Source organism: Petromyzon marinus, unplaced genomic scaffold, assembly GCF_048934315.1.
Source record: "Petromyzon marinus isolate PM22_M1 ecotype Great Lakes invasive population unplaced genomic scaffold, UKy_Petmar_22M1.pri1.0 PM_Scaffold_42, whole genome shotgun sequence".
NCBI lineage: Eukaryota > Metazoa > Chordata > Hyperoartia > Petromyzontiformes > Petromyzontidae > Petromyzon > Petromyzon marinus.
Window position 1 is genome coordinate 95,039 of NW_027423413.1, and position 24,008 is coordinate 119,046.

General features: G+C 45.3%; 1 long non-coding RNA gene across 2 annotated transcripts; it reads left to right on the forward strand.

Annotated features, from left to right (window-relative positions):
* Positions 1-889: 889 nt before the first annotated feature.
* Positions 890-23,973, forward strand: LOC142923331 (uncharacterized). Of its 2 annotated transcripts, XR_012940685.1 has the most exons (5): positions 890-1,005; positions 6,625-6,655; positions 19,698-19,826; positions 22,202-22,218; positions 23,370-23,973. It is a non-coding gene; the product is annotated as an uncharacterized LOC142923331 (long non-coding RNA). The 2 variants fall into 2 exon arrangements; XR_012940684.1 differs by lacking the exon at positions 22,202-22,218 and having other exon boundaries at positions 19,698-19,843; positions 23,370-23,967.
* Positions 23,974-24,008: the final 35 nt, after the last annotated feature.

Below are 24,008 nucleotides of genomic sequence, written 5' to 3' on the forward strand. Positions count from 1 at the left end.
AGATGGACTCGTCCTTCTGAACATAGATGGACTCGTCCTTCTGAACATAGATGGACTCGTCCTTCTGAACATAGATGGACTCGTCCTTCTGAACATAGATGGACTCGTCCTTCTGAACATAGATGGACTCGTCCTTCCGAACATAGATGGACTCGTCCTTCTGAACATAGATGGACTCGTCCTTCTGAACACAGATGGACTCGTCCATCTGAACATAGATGGACTCATCCTTCCGAACATAGATGGACTCGTCCTTCTGAACATAGATGGACTCGTCCATCTGAATGACTGCCAAATCGCTCTCCGTGGTGCTAACGTTAAAACAAACACCGCCACTTTTTAAAAATGTCTTGCTGTGGTTTTCACACCTGATGATGATTGCTTGTGTTGCAGTCGAAACGTCGTGAGAATTTTATTGTTTTATATTTTTATTATTTTATTGTTTCCCTTCTACGCGGTGGTGACTTCACCGAAAGAACCAAGAATATACATTACCATAATTGTACTCACTATACAAGCATAATAAGAATGATAATATAATAAATAGAATAGTATCAATAATTATTCACTTCGGAGTGCATTAATCTCAGCAATGATAGTTGCTATGGATTGATATAATTTTGGCCCCGCATTGTTGTGGGATTTAAATGAACACGAATGACGCTGTTATGTAACTTTGCACAGTCATCGTTATCATTGTTAAAGAGCTTTGCTGATTTTCGGGATTGTTCACCGTCAGGGTAAATAAATAATCCAGAAATTTTGTCGGGGTTTGGTTCCGTGACGTCATCCCTCGGAGAGGTGACGTAATACCGACCGGTGACGTCGCCGGCCCAACCAAATCCGGAGAAATGACGTCATGCCGCGACACCTCTACCGCGCAATGCGCCGAAGATCGTGACGTCACTACAACCCGTGGCGCAACTGACGTCACGTCGTCGTTTGACGTCACGCGTTACCCGGCAGTGACGTCAGGGCGGCGATCATGGTGGTGTTGAAGGAATAGTAAGCCCGCTCTCTCTTGTCTCTCTCTCTTGTCTCTCCCTTGTCTCTCTCCCTTGTCTCTCTCCTATCTCTCCCTTGTCTCTCTCTTATCTCTCTCTTGTCTCTCCCTTGTCTCTCTCCCTTGTCTCTCTCTTATCTCTCCCTTGTCTCTCTCTTATCTCTCTCTTGTCTCTCCCTTGTCTCTCTCCCTTGTGTCTCTCTCTCTTGTCTCTCTCTTGTCTCTCTCTCTCTTGTCTCTCTCTCTTGTCTCTCCCTTGTCTCTCTCTCTCTTGTCTCTCTCTTGTCTCTCTTATCTCTCTCTTGTCTCTCTCTTGTCTCTCCCTTGTCTCTCTCCCTTGTCTCTCTCTTGTCTCTCCCTTGTCTCTCTCCCTTGTCTCTCCCTTGTCTCTCCCTTGTCTCTCTCTTATCTCTCTTGTCTCTCTCTTGTCTCTCCCTTGTCTCTCCCTTGTCTCTCTCCCTTGTCTCTCTCCCTTGTCTCTCTCTTGTCTCTCCCTTGTCTCTCTCTATTATCTCTCTTATCTCTCTTGTCTCTCCCTTGTCTCTCTCCCTTGTCTCTCTCCCTTGTCTCTCTCTTGTCTCTCTCTTGTCTCTCTCTCTTGTCTATCTCCATTGTCTCTCTCCCTTGTCTCTCTCCCTTGTCTCTCTCTTATCTCTCTCTTATCTCTCTTGTCTCTCTCCCTTGTCTCTCTCCCTTGTCTCTCTCTTGTCTCTCTCTTGTCTCTCTCTTGTCTCTCTCTTGTCTCTCTCTTGTCTCTCTCCCTTGTCTCTCTCCCTTGTCTCTCTCTTGTCTCTCCCTTGTCTCTCTCCCTTGTCTCTCTCTTATCTCTCTCTTATCTCTCTTATCTCTCTCTTGCCTCTCTCTTGTCTCTCTCTTGTCTCTCTCTTATCTCTCTCTTGTCTCTCTCTTGTCTCTCTCTTGTCTCTCTCATGTCTCTCTCTCTCATGTCTCTCTCTCTCTTGTCTCTCTCTTATCTCTCTCTTGTCTCTCCCTTGTCTCTCCCTTGTCTCTCTCTTATCTCTCTCTTGTCTCTCTCTTATCTCTCTTGTCTCTCTCTTGTCTCTCTCTTATCTCTCTCTTATCTCTCTCTTGTCTCTCTCTTGTCTCTCTCTTGTCTCTCTTGTCTCTCTCTTGTCTCTCTCTCTTGTCTCTCCCTTGTCTCTCTCTTGTCTCTCTCTTGTCTCTCTCTCTTGTCTCTCTCTCTTGTCTCTCTCTCGTCTCTCTCTTGTCTCTTGTCTCTCTCTTGTCTCTCTCTTGTCTCTCTCTTGTCTCTTATCTCTCTCTTATCTCTCTCTTGTCTCTCTCTTATCTCTGTTGTCTCTCTCGTCTCTCTCTTATCTCTCTCTCTCTTGTCTCTCTCTTATCTCTCTCTTGTCTCTCTCTTATCTCTCTCTTATCTCTCATCTCTCTCTTGTCTCTCTCTTATCTCTGTTGTCTCTCTCGTCTCTCTCTTATCTCTCTCTCTCTCTTGTCTCTCTCTTATCTCTCTCTTGTCTCTCTCTTGTCTCTCTCTTGTCTCTCTCTTGTCTCTCTTGTCTCTCTCTTGTCTCTTTCTGGTCTCTCTCTTATCTCTCTCTTGTCTCTCTCTTATCTCTGTTGTCTCTCTCGTCTCTCTCTTATCTCTCTCTTGTCTCTCTCTTATCTCTCTCTTGTCTCTCTCTTATCTCTCTTAACTCTCCCTTAACTCTCTCTTATCTCTCCCTTGTCTCTCTCTTATCTCTCTCTTGTCTCTCTCCCTTGTCTCTCTCCCTTGTCTCTCTCTTGTCTCTCTCTTGTCTCTCTCTTATCTCTCTCTTGTCTCTCTCCCTTGTCTCTCTCCCTTGTCTCTCTCTTGTCTCTCCCTTGTCTCTCTCCCTTGTCTCTCTCTTATCTCTCTCTTATCTCTCTTATCTCTCTCTTGCCTCTCTCTTGTCTCTCTCTTGTCTCTCTCTTATCTCTCTCTTGTCTCTCTCTTGTCTCTCTCTTGTCTCTCTCTTGTCTCTCTCATGTCTCTCTCTCATGTCTCTCTCTCTCATGTCTCTCTCTCTCTCTTGTCTCTCTCTTATCTCTCTCTTATCTCTCTCTTGTCTCTCCCTTGTCTCTCCCTTGTCTCTCTCTTATCTCTCTCTTGTCTCTCTCTTATCTCTCTTGTCTCTCTCTTGTCTCTCTCTTATCTCTCTCTTATCTCTCTCTTGTCTCTCTCTTGTCTCTCTTGTCTCTCTCTTGTCTCTCTCTTGTCTCTCCCTTGTCTCTCTCTTGTCTCTCTCTTGTCTCTCTCTCTTGTCTCTCTCTCTTGTCTCTCTCTCGTCTCTCTCTTGTCTCTTGTCTCTCTCTTGTCTCTCTCTTGTCTCTCTCTTGTCTCTTATCTCTCTCTTATCTCTCTCTTGTCTCTCTCTTATCTCTGTTGTCTCTCTCGTCTCTCTCTTATCTCTCTCTCTCTTGTCTCTCTCTTATCTCTCTCTTGTCTCTCTCTTATCTCTCTCTTATCTCTCATCTCTCTCTTGTCTCTCTCTTATCTCTGTTGTCTCTCTCGTCTCTCTCTTATCTCTCTCTCTCTCTCTTGTCTCTCTCTTATCTCTCTTTTGTCTCTCTCTTGTCTCTCTCTTATCTCTCTCTTGTCTCTCTTGTCTCTCTCTTGTCTCTCTCTTGTCTCTTTCTGGTCTCTCTCTTATCTCTCTCTTGTCTCTCTCTTATCTCTGTTGTCTCTCTCGTCTCTCTCTTATCTCTCTCTTGTCTCTCTCTTATCTCTCTCTTGTCTCTCTCTTATCTCTCTTAACTCTCCCTTAACTCTCTCTTATCTCTCCCTTGTCTCTCTCTTATCTCTCTCTTATCTCTCCCTTGTCTCTCCCTCTTGTCTCTCTCTCTCTTGTCTCTCTCTTGTCTCCCCTTGTCTCTCTCTTGTCTCTCTCTTGTCTCTCTCTTGTCTCTCTCTCTTGTCTCTCTCTTGTCTCTCTCTTGTCTCTCTCTTATCTCTCTCTTGTCTCTCTTGTCTCTCTCTTATCTCTCTCTTGTCTCTCTCTTATCTCTCTCATCTCTCTCTTGTCTCTCTTATCTCTCTCTTATCTCTCTCCTCTCTCTCTTATCTCTCTCTTGTCTCTCTCTTGTCTCTCTCTTATCTCTCTCTTATCTCTCTCTTGTCTCTCTCTTGTCTCTCTCTTATCTCTCTCTTGTCTCTCTCTTATCTCTCTCATCTCTCTCTTGTCTCTCTTATCTCTCTCTTATCTCTCTCCTCTCTCTCTTATCTCTCTCTTGTCTCTCTCTTGTCTCTCTCTTATCTCTCTCTTGTCTCTCCCTTGTCTCTCTCTTGTCTCTCTCTTGTCTCTCTCTCTCTCTTGTCTCTCTCTTGTCTCTCTCTTGTCTCTCTCATCTCTCTCTTATCTCTCTCTTAACTCTCCCTTATCTCTCTCTTGTCTCTCTCTTGTCTCTCTCTTATCTCTCTCTTGTCTCTCTCTTTTCTCTCTCTTGTCTCTCTCTTGTCTCTCTCTTGTCTCTCTCTTGTCTCTCCCTTGTCTCTCTCTTGTCTCTCTTATCTCTCTCTTGTCTCTCCCTTATCTCTCTCTTATCTCTCTCTTGTCTCTTATCTCTCTCTTGTCTCTCTCTTGTCTCTCTCTCTCTTGTCTCTCTCTCTCTTGTCTCTCTCTTGTCTCTCTCTCTCTTGTCTCTCTCTCTTGTCTCTCTCTCTTGTCTCTCTTGTCTCTCTCTTGTCTCTCGCCCTTGTCTCTCTCTTATCTCTCTCTTATCTCTCTCTTATCTCTCTTATCTCTCCCTTGTCTCTCTCGTATCTCTCTTATCTCTCTCTTGTCTCTCTCTTGTCTCTCTCTTATCTCTCTCTTGTCTCTCTCTTGTCTCTCTCTTATCTCTCTCTTGTCTCTCTCTCTTGTCTCTCTCTTGTCTCTCTCTTATCTCTCTTGTCTCTCTCTCTTATCTCTCTCTTGTCTCTCTTATCTCTCTCTTATCTCTCTTATGTCTCTCTCTTGTCTCTCTCTTGTCTCTCTCTTGTCTCTCTCTCTTGTCTCTCTCTTGTCTCTCTCTCTTGTCTCTCTCTCTTGTCTCTCTCTTGTCTCTCTCTTATCTCTCTCTTGTCTCTCTCTTGTCTCTCTCTTGTCTCTCTCTTATCTCTCTCTTGTCTCTCTTATCTCTCTTATCTCTCTCTTGTCTCTCTCTTGTCTCTCTCTTGTCTCTCTCTTGTCTCTCTCTCTTGTCTCTCTCTCTTGTCTCTCTCTTGTCTCTCTCTCGTCTCTCTTGTCTCTCTCTTGTCTCTCTCTTGTCTCTCTCTTATCTCTCTTGTCTCTCTCTTGTCTCTCTCTTATCTCTCTTGTCTCTCTCTTATCTCTCTCTTGTCTCTCTCTTGTCTCTCTCTTGTCTCTCTCTTATCTCTCTCTCTCTCTTGTCTCTCTTATCTCTCTCTTATCTCTCTTATCTCTCTCTTGTCTCTCTCTTGTCTCTCTCTTATCTCTCTCTTAACTCTCTCTTGTCTCTCTCTTGTCTCTCTCTTATCTCTCTCTTGTCTCTCCCTTGTCTCTCTCTTGTCTCTCTCTCGTCTCTCTCTTATCTCTCTCTTGTCTCTCTCTTGTCTCTCTCTTGTCTCTGTTGTCTCTCTCGTCTCTCTCTTATCTCTCTTGTCTCTCTCTTATCTCTCTCTTGTCTCTCTTATCTCTCTCTTATCTCTCTCCTCTCTCTTATCTCTCTCTCTTCTCTCTCTCTTGTCTCTCTCTTGTCTCTCTCATCTCTCCCTTGTCTCTCTCTTGTCTCTCTCTTGTCTCTCTCTTGTCTCTCTCTTATCTCTCTCTTAACTCTCTCTTGTCTCTCTCTTGTCTCTCTCTTGTCTCTCTCTTGTCTCTCTCTCTCTTGTCTCTCTTGTCTCTCTCTCTTGTCTCTCTCTCTTGTCTCTCCCTTGTCTCTCTCTCTCTCTTGTCTCTCTCTTGTCTCTCTCTTATCTCTCTCTTATCTCTCTCTTGTCTCTCTTATCTCTCTTGTCTCTCTCTCTTGTCTCTCTCTTGTCTCTCTCTTATCTCTCTCTTGTCTCTCTCTTGTCTCTCTCTTGTCTCTCTCTCTTCTCTCTCTCTTGTCTCTCTCTTGTCTCTCTCTTGTCTCTCTCTTGTCTCTCTCTTATCTCTCTCTTGTCTCTCTCTTGTCTCTCTCTTATCCCCCCCGCGTCTCCCTCCCCCCACAGGGATGGGAGTGATTAATCCGCAACAAGCTGAAACTTGGCCTACTCCTCCCCCCCCCCCCCTACATCGAGTTACTACTGTCTCTGTAGTCGTAGACATCGCCACAGCCGGGAGAGAGACAAAGGCGGCCGGGCGTGGTGCTGGCCACCCACCCCCCTCTGTGTATGCCACAGTGCCGGTAGCCTTAATAGGTGCTCGCTAACAACACTTGCCCCTACAGCCTGCTAGAGGCTACCTGGGGGAGCTTTGTCTGTGTGTGGTGTGTGTAGTACATAGACACTGCTGCTGCTACTCGCTAGCTAGCAGCACTTGCCCCCACAGCCCTGCTAGAGGCTACCTGGGGGAGCTTTGTGTGTGGTGTGTGTAGTACAGAGACACTGCTGCTACTACTCGCTAGCTAGCAGCACTTGCCCCTGCAGTCTGTTGAAGGCTACCTGGGGGAACTTTGTCTTTGTCTCTCTGTGTGTGTAGTCGCGTGGTCATGCCATGCTCCGTTGAAGAGGTAAGAAATGGAGGGCGTTCTTCCCACTCACTGTACACACACTGTACATACTGTACACGCACTGTACGCACTGTACCCACACTTTGTCTCTGTTGAGCTCACACAGACAGTCACTTTGTCTTTGTTGAGCTCACATAGACAGTCACTTTGTCTCTGTTGAGCTCACTCAGACAGTCACTTTGTCTCTGTTGAGCTCACACAGACAGTCACTTTGTCTCTGTTGAGCTCACACAGACAGTCACTTTGTCTATGTTGAGCTCACACAGACAGTCACTTTGTCTCTGTTGAGCTCACACAGACAGTCACTTTGTCTATGTTGAGCTCACATAGACAGTCACTTTGTCTCTGTTGAGCTCACACAGACACTTTGTCTCTGTTGAGCTCACACAGTCACTTTGTCTTTGTTGAGCTCACATAGACAGTCACTTTGTCTCTGTTGAGCTCACTCAGACAGTCACTTTGTCTCTGTTGAGCTCACACAGACACTTTGTCTCTGTTGAGCTCACACAGACAGTCACTTTGTCTCTGTTGAGCTCACACAGACAGTCACTTTGTCTCTGTTGAGCTCACACAGACAGTCACTTTGTCTCTGTTGAGCTCACACAGACAGTCACTTTGTCTCTGTTGAGCTCACACAGACAGTCACTTTGTCTCTGTTGAGCTCACACAGACAGTCACTTTGTCTATGTTGAGCTCACACAGACAGTCACTTTGTCTCTGTTGAGCTCACACAGTCAGTCACTTTGTCTCTGTTGAGCTCACACAGACCGTCACTTTGTCTCTGTTGAGCTCACACAGACAGTCACTTTGTCTCTGTTGAGCTCACACAGACAGTCACTTTGTCTCTGTTGAGCTCACACAGACAGTCACTTTGTCTCTGTTGAGCTCACTCACACAGACACTTTGTCTCTGTTGAGCTCACTCACACAGACACTTTGTCTCTGTTGAGCTCACACAGACAGACACTTTGTCTCTGTTGAGCTCACTCACACAGACACTTTGTCTCTGTTGAGCTCACATAGACAGTCACTTTGTCTCTGTTGAGCTCACTCACACAGACACTTTGTCTCTGTTGAGCTCACTCAGACAGTCACTTTGTCTCTGTTGAGCTCACACAGACAGTCACTTTGTCTATGTTGAGCTCACTCAGACAGTCACTTTGTCTCTGTTGAGCTCACACAGACAGTCACTTTGTCTATGTTGAGCTCACTCACACAGTCACTTTGTCTCTGTTGAGCTCACTCAGACAGAAACTTTGTCTCTGTTGAGCTCACATAGACAGACACTTTGTCTCTGTTGAGCTCACACAGACAGTCACTTTGTCTCTGTTGAGCTCACACAGACACTTTGTCTCTGTTGAGCTCACACAGACACTTTGTCTCTGTTGAGCTCACACAGTCACTTTGTCTCTGTTGAGCTCACACAGACACTTTGTCTCTGTTGAGCTCACATAGACAGTCACTTTGTCTCTGTTGAGCTCACACAGACAGTCACTTTGTCTCTGTTGAGCTCACACAGACAGTCACTTTGTCTCTGTTGAGCTCACACAGACAGACACTTTGTCTCTGTTGAGCTCACTCACACAGACACTTTGTCTCTGTTGAGCTCACATAGACAGTCACTTTGTCTCTGTTGAGCTCACTCACACAGACACTTTGTCTCTGTTGAGCTCACTCAGACAGTCACTTTGTCTCTGTTGAGCTCACACAGACAGTCACTTTGTCTATGTTGAGCTCACTCAGACAGTCACTTTGTCTCTGTTGAGCTCACACAGACAGTCACTTTGTCTATGTTGAGCTCACTCACACAGTCACTTTGTCTCTGTTGAGCTCACTCAGACAGAAACTTTGTCTCTGTTGAGCTCACATAGACAGACACTTTGTCTCTGTTGAGCTCACACAGACAGTCACTTTGTCTCTGTTGAGCTCACACAGACACTTTGTCTCTGTTGAGCTCACACAGACACTTTGTCTCTGTTGAGCTCACACAGTCACTTTGTCTCTGTTGAGCTCACACAGACACTTTGTCTCTGTTGAGCTCACATAGACAGTCACTTTGTCTCTGTTGAGCTCACACAGACAGTCACTTTGTCTCTGTTGAGCTCACACAGATAGTCACTTTGTCTCTGTTGAGCTCACACAGTCACTTTGTCTCTGTTGAGCTCACACAGACAGTCACTTTGTCTCTGTTGAGCTCACACAGACAGACACTTTGTCTCTGTTGAGCTCACACAGACAGTCACTTTGTCTCTGTGGAGCTCACACAGACACTTTGTCTCTGTTGAGCTCACACAGACAGTCACTTTGTCTCTGTTGAGCTCACACAGTCACTTTGTCTCTGTTGAGCTCACACAGACAGTCACTTTGTCTCTGTTGAGCTCACACAGACAGTCACTTTGTCTCTGTTGAGCTCACACAGACAGTCACTTTGTCTCTGTTGAGCTCACACAGACAGTCACTTTGTCTATGTTGAGCTCACACAGTCACTTTGTCTATGTTGAGCTCACACAGACAGTCACTTTGTCTCTGTTGAGCTCACACAGACACTTTGTCTGTGTGAGCTCAACAGAGACAGTCACTTTGTCTGTGCTGAGCTCACACAGACAGTCACTTTGTCTCTGTTGAGCTCACTCACTCACACAGTCACTTTGTCTCTGTTGAGCTCACTCAGACAGTCACTTTGTCTCTGTTGAGCTCACACAGACAGTCACTTTGTGTTGAGCTCACACAGACAGTCACTTTGTCTCTGTTGAGCTCACACACACAGACACTTTGTCTCTGTTGAGCTCACATAGACAGTCACTTTGCCTATGTTGAGCTCACACAGACAGACACTTTGTCTATGTTGAGCTCACATAGACAGACACTTTGTCTATGTTGAGCTCACTCAGACAGTCACTTTGTCTCTGTTGAGCTCACTCAGACAGTCACTTTGCCTCTGTTGAGCTCACACAGTCAGTCACTTTGTCTCTGTTGAGCTCACACAGACAGTCACTTTGTCTCTGTTGAGCTCACTCACTCACACAGTCACTTTGTCTCTGTTGAGCTCACACAGACAGTCACTTTGTCTCTGTTGAGCTCACACAGTCACTTTGTCTCTGTTGAGCTCACACAGACAGTCACTTTGTCTCTGTTGAGCTCACACAGACAGACACTTTGTCTCTGTTGAGCTCACACAGACAGTCACTTTGTCTCTGTTGAGCTCACACAGACAGTCACTTTGTCTCTGTTGAGCTCACACAGACAGTCACTTTGTCTCTGTTGAGCTCACACAGACAGTCACTTTGTCTCTGTTTCGCTCACACAGACAGTCACTTTGTCTCTGTTGAGCTCACACAGACAGTCACTTTGTCTATGTTGAGCTTACATAGACACTTTGTCTATGTTGAGCTCACACAGACAGTCACTTTGTCTCTGTTGAGCTCACACAGACACTTTGTCTCTGTTGAGCTCACACAGACACTTTGTCTTTGTTGAGCTCACACAGACAGTCACTTTGTCTCTGTTGAGCTCACACAGATACTCACTTTGTCTCTGTTGAGCTCACACACACAGACACTTTGTCTATGTTGAGCTCACACAGACAGTCACTTTGTCTCTGTTGAGCTCACACAGACACTTTGTCTCTGTTGAGCTCACACAGACAGTCACTTTGTCTCTGTTGAGCTCACACAGACACTTTGTCTCTGTTGAGCTCACACAGACAGTCACTTTGTCTCTGTTGAGCTCACATAGACACTTTGTCTCTGTTGAGCTCACACAGACAGTCACTTTGTCTCTGTTGAGCTCACTCAGACACTTTGTCTCTGTTGAGCTCACTCAGACACTTTGTCTCTGTTGAGCTCACACAGACACTTTGTCTCTGTTGAGCTCACACAGACAGTCACTTTGTCTCTGTTGAGCTCACACAGACAGTCACTTTGTCTCTGTTGAGCTCACACAGACACTTTGTCTCTGTTGAGCTCACACAGACACTTTGTCTCTGTTGAGCTCACACAGACAGTCACTTTGTCTCTGTTGAGCTCACACAGACAGTCACTTTGTCTCTGTTGAGCTCACTCACACAGACACTTTGTCTCTGTTGAGCTCACTCAGACAGTCACTTTGTCTCTGTTGAGCTCACTCAGACACTTTGTCTCTGTTGAGCTCACACAGACAGTCACTTTGTCTCTGTTGAGCTCACTCAGACACTTTGTCTCTGTTGAGCTCACTCAGACACTTTGTCTCTGTTGAGCTCACACAGACACTTTGTCTCTGTTGAGCTCACACAGACAGTCACTTTGTCTCTGTTGAGCTCACACAGACAGTCACTTTGTCTCTGTTGAGCTCACACAGACACTTTGTCTCTGTTGAGCTCACACAGACACTTTGTCTCTGTTGAGCTCACACAGACAGTCACTTTGTCTCTGTTGAGCTCACACAGACAGTCACTTTGTTTCTGTTGAGCTCACACAGACACTTTGTCTCTGTTGAGCTCACACAGACACTTTGTCTCTGTTGAGCTCACACAGACAGTCACTTTGTCTCTGTTGAGCTCACACAGATAGTCACTTTGTCTCTGTTGAGCTCACACAGACAGTCACTTTGTCTCTGTTGAGCTCACACAGACAGACACTTTGTCTATGTTGAGCTCACATAGACAGTCACTTTGTCTCTGTTGAGCTCACACAGACAGTCACTTTGTCTCTGTTGAGCTCACACAGACAGTCACTTTGTCTCTGTTGAGCTCACACAGACAGTCACTTTGTCTCTGTTGAGCTCACACAGACAGTCACTGTGTCTCTGTTGAGCTCACACAGTCACTTTGTCTCTGTTGAGCTCACACACACAGACACTTTGTTTATGTTGAGCTCACACAGACAGTCACTTTGTCTCTGTTGAGCTCACACAGACACTTTGTCTCTGTTGAGCTCACACAGTCACTTTGTCTATGTTGAGCTCACACAGACAGTCACTTTGTCTCTGTTGAGCTCACACAGACAGTCACTTTGTCTCTGTTGAGCTCACACAGACAGTCACTTTGTCTCTGTTGAGCTCACATAGACAGTCACTTTGTCTCTGTTGAGCTCACACAGTCAGTCACTTTGTCTATGTTGAGCTCACACAGACAGTCACTTTGTCTCTGTTGAGCTCACACAGACAGTCACTTTGTCTCTGTTTCGCTCACACAGACAGTCACTTTGTCTCTGTTGAGCTCACTCAGACAGTCACTTTGTCTATGTTGAGCTTACATAGACACTTTGTCTATGTTGAGCTCACACAGACAGTCACTTTGTCTCTGTTGAGCTCACACAGACACTTTGTCTCTGTTGAGCTCACACAGACACTTTGTCTTTGTTGAGCTCACACAGACAGTCACTTTGTCTCTGTTGAGCTCACACAGACACTCACTTTGTCTCTGTTGAGCTCACACACACAGACACTTTGTCTATGTTGAGCTCACACAGACAGTCACTTTGTCTCTGTTGAGCTCACACAGACACTTTGTCTCTGTTGAGCTCACACAGACAGTCACTTTGTCTCTGTTGAGCTCACACAGACAGTCACTTTGTCTCTGTTGAGCTCACATAGACACTTTGTCTCTGTTGAGCTCACACAGACAGTCACTTTGTCTCTGTTGAGCTCACTCAGACACTTTGTCTCTGTTGAGCTCACTCAGACACTTTGTCTCTGTTGAGCTCACACAGACACTTTGTCTCTGTTGAGCTCACACAGACAGTCACTTTGTCTCTGTTGAGCTCACACAGACAGTCACTTTGTCTCTGTTGAGCTCACACAGACACTTTGTCTCTGTTGAGCTCACACAGACACTTTGTCTCTGTTGAGCTCACACAGACAGTCACTTTGTCTCTGTTGAGCTCACACAGACAGTCACTTTGTCTCTGTTGAGCTCACACAGACACTTTGTCTCTGTTGAGCTCACACAGACACTTTGTCTCTGTTGAGCTCACACAGACAGTCACTTTGTCTCTGTTGAGCTCACACAGACAGTCACTTTGTCTCTGTTGAGCTCACACAGACAGTCACTTTGTCTCTGTTGAGCTCACACAGACAGACACTTTGTCTATGTTGAGCTCACATAGACAGTCACTTTGTCTCTGTTGAGCTCACACAGACAGTCACTTTGTCTCTGTTGAGCTCACACAGACAGTCACTTTGTCTCTGTTGAGCTCACACAGACAGTCACTTTGTCTCTGTTGAGCTCACACAGACAGTCACTGTGTCTCTGTTGAGCTCACACAGTCACTTTGTCTCTGTTGAGCTCACACAGACAGACACTTTGTCTATGTTGAGCTCACATAGACAGTCACTTTGTCTCTGTTGAGCTCACACAGACAGTCACTTTGTCTCTGTTGAGCTCACACAGACAGTCACTTTGTCTCTGTTGAGCTCACACAGACAGTCACTTTGTCTCTGTTGAGCTCACACAGACAGTCACTGTGTCTCTGTTGAGCTCACACAGTCACTTTGTTTCTGTTGAGCTCACACACACAGACACTTTGTCTATGTTGAGCTTACATAGACACTTTGTCTATGTTGAGCTCACACAGACAGTCACTTTGTCTCTGTTGAGCTCACACAGACACTTTGTCTCTGTTGAGCTCACACAGACACTTTGTCTTTGTTGAGCTCACACAGACAGTCACTTTGTCTCTGTTGAGCTCACACAGACACTCACTTTGTCTCTGTTGAGCTCACACACACAGACACTTTGTCTATGTTGAGCTCACACAGACAGTCACTTTGTCTCTGTTGAGCTCACACAGACACTTTGTCTCTGTTGAGCTCACACAGACAGTCACTTTGTCTCTGTTGAGCTCACACAGACACTTTGTCTCTGTTGAGCTCACACAGACAGTCACTTTGTCTCTGTTGAGCTCACATAGACACTTTGTCTCTGTTGAGCTCACACAGACAGTCACTTTGTCTCTGTTGAGCTCACTCAGACACTTTGTCTCTGTTGAGCTCACACAGACACTTTGTCTCTGTTGAGCTCACACAGACAGTCACTTTGTCTCTGTTGAGCTCACACAGACAGTCACTTTGTCTCTGTTGAGCTCACACAGACACTTTGTCTCTGTTGAGCTCACACAGACACTTTGTCTCTGTTGAGCTCACACAGACAGTCACTTTGTCTCTGTTGAGCTCACACAGACAGTCACTTTGTCTCTGTTGAGCTCACACAGACACTTTGTCTCTGTTGAGCTCACACAGACACTTTGTCTCTGTTGAGCTCACACAGACAGTCACTTTGTCTCTGTTGAGCTCACACAGACAGTCACTTTGTCTCTGTTGAGCTCACACAGACAGTCACTTTGTCTCTGTTGAGCTCACACAGACAGACACTTTGTCTATGTTGAGCTCACATAGACAGTCACTTTGTCTCTGTTGAGCTCACACAGACAGTCACTTTGTCTCTGTTGAGCTCACACAGACAGTCACTTTGTCTCTGTTGAGCTCACACAGACAGACACTTTGTCTATGTTGAGCTCACATAGACAGTCACTTTGTCTCTGTTGAGCTCACACAGACAGTCACTTTGTCTCTGTTGAGCTCACACAGACAGTCACTTTGTCTCTGTTGAGCTCACACAGACAGTCACTTTGTCTCTGTTGAGCTCACACAGACACTTTGTCTCTGTTGAGCTCACACAGACACTTTGTCTCTGTTGAGCTCACACAGACAGTCACTTTGTCTCTGTTGAGCTCACACAGACAGTCACTTTGTCTCTGTTGAGCTCACACAGACACTTTGTCTCTGTTGAGCTCACACAGACACTTTGTCTCTGTTGAGCTCACACAGACAGCCACTTTGTCTCTGTTGAGCTCACACAGACAGTCACTTTGTCTCTGTTGAGCTCACACAGACAGTCACTTTGTCTCTGTTGAGCTCACACAGACAGACACTTTGTCTATGTTGAGCTCACATAGACAGTCACTTTGTCTCTGTTGAGCTCACACAGACAGTCACTTTGTCTCTGTTGAGCTCACACAGACAGTCACTTTGTCTCTGTTGAGCTCACACAGACAGACACTTTGTCTATGTTGAGCTCACATAGACAGTCACTTTGTCTCTGTTGAGCTCACACAGACAGTCACTTTGTCTCTGTTGAGCTCACACAGACAGTCACTTTGTCTCTGTTGAGCTCACACAGACAGTCACTTTGTCTCTGTTGAGCTCACACAGACAGTCACTGTGTCTCTGTTGAGCTCACACAGTCACTTTGTCTCTGTTGAGCTCACACACACAGACACTTTGTCTATGTTGAGCTCACACAGACAGTCACTTTGTCTCTGTTGAGCTCACACAGACACTTTGTCTCTGTTGAGCTCACACAGACAGTCACTTTGTCTCTGTTGAGCTCACACAGACACTTTGTCTCTGTTGAGCTCACACAGACAGTCACTTTGTCTCTGTTGAGCTCACTCACACAGACACTTTGTCTCTGTTGAGCTCACTCGGACAGACACTTTGTCTCTGTTGAGCTCACTCACACAGACACTTTGTCTCTGTTGAGCTCACATAGACAGTCACTTTGTCTCTGTTGAGCTCACTCACACAGACACTTTGTCTCTGTTGAGCTCACATAGACAGTCACTTTGTCCACTGTACACACACTGTATACTATACACACTCAAACTGTAGCTACACACTACCCATGTCACACTGTACGCACACTGTACACACACTCAAACTGTAGCTACACACTACCCATGGCACACTGTATGTACACTGTACACAATCAAACTGCAGCTACACACTACCCATGGCACACTGTATGTACACTGTACACACTCAAACTGTAGCTACACACCACCCATGGCACACTGTATGTACACTGTACACACTCAAACTGTAGCTACACACCACCCATGGCACACTGTATGTACACTGTACACACTCAAACTGTAGCTACACACTACCCACGAGCACACTGTACACACTGTACACTGTACACACTCAAACTGTAACTACACAATACACACGGGCACACTGTACGCACACTGTAACACTGCATCACTTGCACTGTACCCACACGGCATACTGTGCACACTGTACCCAACATAACGCTGCGCGCGCACTCATACTGTACATATGCACACTGTACACACTGTACCCATACACTTAAACTGTACATATTAAGACTACCCAAATTCATATCATACACACACTCTACACATGCTACACCTATACACTGTACACACTGTACCCATACACTTAAACTGTACATATTAAGACTACCCACACTCACACCATACACATACACACTCTACACATGCTACACCTATACACTGTACACACTGTACCCATACACTTATACCGTACATATTAAGACTACCCACACTCATACTATACACATACACACTGTACACATGCTACACTGTATACACTGTACATACTGTACCCATACACTTAAACTGTACATATTAAGACTACCCACACTCATACCATACACATACACACTGTACACATGCTACACCTATACACTGTACACACTACCCATACACTTATACTGTACATATTAAGACTACCCACACTCATACTATACACATACACACTCTACACATGCTACACCTATACACTGTACACACTACCCATACACTTATACTGTACATATTAAGACTACCCACACTCATACCATACACATACACACTCTACACATGCTACACCTATACACTGTACACACTGTACCCATACACTTAAACTGTACATATTAAGACTACCCACACTCACACCATACACATACACACTCTACACATGCTACACCTATACACTGTACACACTGTACCCATACACTTATACCGTACATATTAAAACTACCCACACTCATACTATACACATACACACTGTACACATGCTACACTGTATACACTGTACACACTGTACCCATACACTTAAACTGTACATATTAAGACTACCCACACTCATACCATACACATACACACTGTACACATGCTACACCTATACACTGTACACACTACCCATACACTTATACTGTACATATTAAGACTACCCACACTCATACTATACACATACACACTCTACACATGCTACACCTATACACTGTACACACTACCCATACACTTATACTGTACATATTAAGACTACCCACACTCATACCATACACATACACACTCTACACATGCTACACCTATACACTGTACACACTGTACCCATACACTTAAACTGTACATATTAAGACTACCCACACTCACACCATACACATACACACTCTACACATGCTACACCTATACACTGTACACACTACCCATACACTTATACTGTACATATTAAGACTACCCACACTCATACTATACACATACACACTCTACACATGCTACACCTATACACTGTACACACTACCCATACACTTATACTGTACATATTAAGACTACCCACACTCATACCATACACATACACACTCTACACATGCTACACCTATACACTGTACACACTGTATCCACACACTTATACTGTACATATTAAGACTACCCAAATTCATACCATACACATACACACTGTACACATGCTACACCTATACACTGCACGCACTGTACCCATACACTTATACTGTACATATTAAGACTACCCACACTCATACCATACACATACACACTCTACACATGCTACACCTATACACTGTACACACTGTACCCATACACTTATACTGTACATATTAAGACTACCCACACTCATACCATACACATACACACTACACATGCTACACCTATATACTGTACACACTGTACCCAGACACTTAAACTGTACATATTAAGACTACCCACACTCATACCATACACATACACACTGTACACATGCTACACCTATACACTGTACACACTGTACCCAAACACTTATACTGTACATATTAAGACTACCCACACTCATACCATACACATACACATGCTACACCTATGCACTGTACACACTGTACCCATACACTTATACTGTACATATTAAGACTACCCAAATTCATACCATACACATACACACTCTACACATGCTACACCTATACACTGTACACACTGTACCCATACACTTATACTGTACATATTAAGACTACCCACACTCATACCATACACATACACACTCTACACATGCTACACCTATACACTGTACACACTGTACCCATACACTTATACTGTACATATTAAGACTACCCACACTCATACCATACACATACACACTCTACACATGCTACACCTATACACTGTACACACTGTACGCATACACTTATACTGTACATATTAAGACTACCCACACTCATACCATACACATACACACTCTACACATGCTACACCTATACACTGTACACACTGTACCCAAACACTTATACCGTACATATTAAGACTACCCACACTCATACCATACACATACACACTGTACACATGCTACACCTATACACTGTACACACTGTACCCATACACTTAAACTGTACATATTAAGACTACCCACACTCATACCATACACATACACACTCTACACATGCTACACCTATACACTGTACACACTGTACCCAAACACTTATACTGTACATATTAAGACTACCCACACTCATACCATACACATACACACTGTACACATGCTACACCTATACACTGTACACACTGTACCCATGCACTTAAACTGTACATATTAAGACTACCCACACTCATACTATACACATACACACTGTACACATGCTACACTGTATACACTGTACACACTGTACCCATACACTTATACTGTACATATTAAGACTACCCACACTCATACCATACACATACACACTCTACACATGCTACACTGTGTACACTGTACACACTGTATCCATACACTTATACTGTACATATTAAGACTACCCACACTCATACCATAAACATACACACTCTACACATGCTACACCTATACACTGTACACACTGTACCCATACACTTAAACTGTACATATTAAGACTACCCACACTCATACTATACACATACACACTGTACACATACTACACTGTACACACTGTACCCATACACTTGTACTGTACATATTAAGACTACCCACACTCATACTATACACATACACACTCTACACATGCTACACCTATACACTGTACACACTGTACCCACACACTTATACTGTACATATTAAGACTACCCACACTCATACTATACACATACACACTGTACACATACTACACTGTATACACTGTACACACTGTACCCATACACTTATACTGTACATATTAAGACTACCCACACTCATACCATACACATACACACTCTACACATGCTACACCTATACACTGTACACACTGTACCCAAACACTTATACTGTACATATTAAGACTACCCAAATTCATACCATACACATACACACTCTACACATGCTACACCTATACACTGTACACACTGTACCCATACACTTATACTGTACATATTAAGACTACCCACACTCATACCATACACATACACACTGTACACATGCTACACCTATACACTGTACACACTGTACCCATACACTTAAACTGTGCATATTAAGACTACCCACACTCATACCATACACATACACACTGTACACATGCTACACCTATACACTGTACACACTGTACCCATACACTTAAACTGTACATATTAAGACTACCCACACTCATACCATACACATACACACTCTACACATGCTACACCTATGCACTGTACACACTGTACCCATACACTTATACTGTACATATTAAGACTACCCACACTCATACTATACACATACACACTCTACACATGCCACACCTATACACTGTACACACTGTACCCACACACTCATACTGTACATATTAAGACTACCCACACTCATACCATACAAATACACACTGCACACATACCGCACTGTACACACTGTACGCAGACACACTGTACCCACACGTGTACTATACCCAAACACACTGTACACACTGTACACACACGCGCACTGTACACCCCCCTGAAACGCTCACGCCGCATCGCGCGGCCACTGTACCCATGCCCACTGTACCCGCACACCCTTACTGTACGCACTGTACACGCACTGTCCCTGCCGTACAGTACCAGGTGGCGCAGCTGTACTCGGTAGCCGAGGCGAGCAAGAACGAGACCGGCGGTGGAGAGGGGATCCAGGTGCTGAAGAACGAACCCTACCATGAGGACGGGGAGTGTGGGCAGTACACACACAAGGTGTACCATCTACACAGGTACTAACTAGTACTCACTAGTACTCACTAGTAGTAGTAGTACTCAAGAGAACCCTACCATGAGGACGGGGAGTGTGGGCAGTACACTCACAAGGTCTACCATCTACACAGGTACTAGTAGTACTCACTAGTACTAGTAGTACTCACTAGTACTAGTAGTACTCAAGAGAACCCTACCATGAGGACGGGGAGTGTGGGCAGTACACACACAAGGTGTACCATCTACACAGGTACTAGTACTACTAGTACTCACTACTACTCACTAGTACTAGTAGTACTCAAGAGAACCCTACCATGAGGACGGGGAGTGTGGGCAGTACACTCACAAGGTGTACCATCTACACAGGTACTAGTACTAGTACTACTGGTACTACTAGTACTAGTAGTACTCACTAGTACTAGTAGTACTCAAGAGAACCCTACCATGAGGACGGGGAGTGTGGGCAGTACACACACAAAGTCTACCATCTACACAGGTACTAGTACTAACTAGTACTAGTACTCACTAGTACTAGTAGTACTCAAGAGAACCCTACCATGAGGACGGGGAGTGTGGGCAGTACACACACAAGGTGTACCATCTACACAGGTACTAGTACTAGTACTACTCACTAGTACTAGTACTACTCACTAGTACTAGTACTACTCACTAGTACTAGTAGTAGTACTCAAGAGAACCCTACCATGAGGACGGGGAGTGTGGGCAGTACACACACAAGGTGTACCATCTACACAGGTACTAGTACTAGTACTACTGGTACTACTAGTACTACTAGTACTCAAGAGAACCCTACCATGAGGACGGGGAGTGTGGGCAGTACACACACAAGGTGTACCATCTACACAGGTACTAGTACTAGTACTACTCACTAGTACTAGTAGTACTCAAGAGAACCCTACCATGAGGACGGGGAGTGTGGGCAGTACACACACAAGGTGTACCATCTACACAGGTACTAGTACTAGTACTACTCACTAGTACTAGTAGTACTCACTAGTACTAGTAGTACTCAAGAGAACCCTACCATGAGGACGGGGAGTGTGGGCAGTACACTCACAAAGTGTACCATCTACACAGGTACTAGTACTAGTAGTACTCACTAGTACTAGTAGTACTCACTAGTACTAGTAGTACTCAAGAGAACCCTACCATGAGGACGGGGAGTGTGGGCAGTACACTCACAAGGTCTACCATCTACACAGGTACTCACTACTACTCACTACTACTCACTAGTACTACTACTACTCACTAGTACTACTACTCACTACTACTCACTAGTACTAGTAGTACTCAAGAGAACCCTACCATGAGGACGGGGAGTGTGGGCAGTACACACACAAGGTGTACCATCTACACAGGTACTAGTACTACTAGTACTCACTACTACTCACTAGTACTACTAGTACTCACTACTACTCACTAGTACTAGTAGTACTCACTAGTACTACTACTCACTACTACTCACTAGTACTAGTAGTACTCACTAGTACTCACTAGTACTAGTAGTACTCAAGAGAACCCTACCATGAGGACGGGGAGTGTGGGCAGTACACTCACAAGGTGTACCATCTACACAGGTACTAGTACTAGTACTACTCACTAGTACTAGTAGTAGTACTCAAGAGAACCCTACCATGAGGACGGGGAGTGTGGGCAGTACACACACAAGGTGTACCATCTACACAGGTACTAGTACTAGTACTACTACTCACTAGTACTAGTAGTACTCAAGAGAACCCTACCATGAGGACGGGGAGTGTGGGCAGTACACTCACAAGGTCTACCATCTACACAGGTACTAGTAGTACTCACTAGTACTAGTAGTACTCACTAGTACTAGTAGTACTCAAGAGAACCCTACCATGAGGACGGGGAGTGTGGGCAGTACACTCACAAGGTCTACCATCTACACAGGTACTAGTAGTACTCACTAGTACTAGTAGTACTCACTAGTACTAGTAGTACTCAAGAGAACCCTACCATGAGGACGGGGAGTGTGGGCAGTACACTCACAAGGTGTACCATCTACACAGGTACTAACTAGTACTCACTAGTACTCACTAGTACTAGTAGTACTCAAGAGAACCCTACCATGAGGACGGGGAGTGTGGGCAGTACACTCACAAGGTCTACCATCTACACAGGTACTAGTAGTACTCACTAGTACTAGTAGTACTCACTAGTACTAGTAGTACTCAAGAGAACCCTACCATGAGGACGGGGAGTGTGGGCAGTACACTCACAAGGTGTACCATCTACACAGGTACTAACTAGTACTCACTAGTACTCACTAGTACTAGTAGTACTCAAGAGAACCCTACCATGAGGACGGGGAGTGTGGGCAGTACACTCACAAGGTCTACCATCTACACAGGTACTAACTAGTACTCACTAGTACTAGTAGTACTCACTAGTACTAGTAGTACTCAAGAGAACCCTACCATGAGGACGGGGAGTGTGGGCAGTACACTCACAAAGTCTACCATCTACACAGGTACTAACTAGTACTCACTAGTACTAGTAGTACTCACTAGTACTAGTAGTACTCAAGAGAACCCTACCATGAGGACGGGGAGTGTGGGCAGTACACTCACAAGGTGTACCATCTACACAGGTACTAACTAGTACTACTAGTACTACTACTACTCAGTAGTACTAGTAGTACTAGTAGTACTCAAGAGAACCCTACCATGAGGACGGGGAGTGTGGGCAGTACACACACAAGGTGTACCATCTACACAGGTACTAGTACTCACTACTACTACTAGTACTCACTACTACTCACTAGTACTAGTAGTACTCAAGAGAACCCTACCATGAGGACGGGGAGTGTGGGCAGTACACTCACAAAGTGTACCATCTACACAGGTACTAGTACTAGTACTACTACTCACTAGTACTAGTACTACTAGTACTCACTAGTACTCACTACGCACTAGTACTACTCACTAGTATTACTACTCACCACTACTCACTAATGATAATGCTGCTGATTATGATGCTGCTGCTGCTGATGATGATGCTGCTACTACTACTGCTGATGCTACTACTGCTAATTATGATGCTGCTGCTGCTGCTGCTGATGATGCTGCTACTACTACTGCTGATGCTACTACTGCTGATTATGATGCTGCTGCTGCTGATGATGATGATGCTGCTACTACTACTGCTGATGCTACTACTGCTGATGATGCTGCTACTGATGATGCTGCTACTACTACTGCTGATGCTACTGCTGATGCTACTACTACTACTGCTGATGCTACTACTGCTGATGATGCTGCTGCTGATGATGCTGCTGATGATGATGATGATGCTGCTACTACTACTGCTGATGCTACTGCTGATGCTACTACTACTACTGCTGTTGCTACTACTGCTGATGATGCTGCTGCTGCTGATGATGCTGCTGATGATGCTGCTGATGATGCTGCTGCTGATGATGCTGCTGATGATGCTGCTGATGATGCTGCTGATGATGCTGCTGATGATGCTGATGATGATGCTGCTGCTGCTGTGTTACAGCAAGGTCCCAGGCTACGTGAAGATGATTGCCCCGGAGGGAGCGCTAGTGTTCCACGAGAAAGCGTGGAACGCATTCCCATACTGCCGCACGGGTGAGACACGGAGAGAGACACGGGGAGAGACACGTGGGAGACACGGGGGGGAGAGACACGTGGGGAGAGACACGGAGAGAGAGACACATGGGGTGAGACACGGAGGGAGCGCTAGTGTTCCACGAGAAAGCGTGGAACGCATTCCCATACTGCCGCACGGGTGAGACACGGAGAGAGACACGGGGAGAGACACGTGGGAGACACGGGGGGGAGAGACACGTGGGGAGAGACACGGAGAGAGAGACACATGGGGTGAGACACGGAGGGAGCGCTAGTGTTCCACGAGAAAGCGTGGAACGCATTCCCATACTGCCGCACGGGTGAGACACGGAGAGAGACACGGGGAGAGACACGTGGGAGACACGGGGGGGAGAGACACGTGGGGAGAGACACGGAGAGAGAGACACATGGGGTGAGACACGGAGGGAGCGCTAGTGTTCCACGAGAAAGCGTGGAACGCATTCCCATACTGCCGCACGGGTGAGACACGGGGAGAGAGACACGGGGAGAGACACGTGGAAGACACGGGGGGAGAGACACGGAGGGA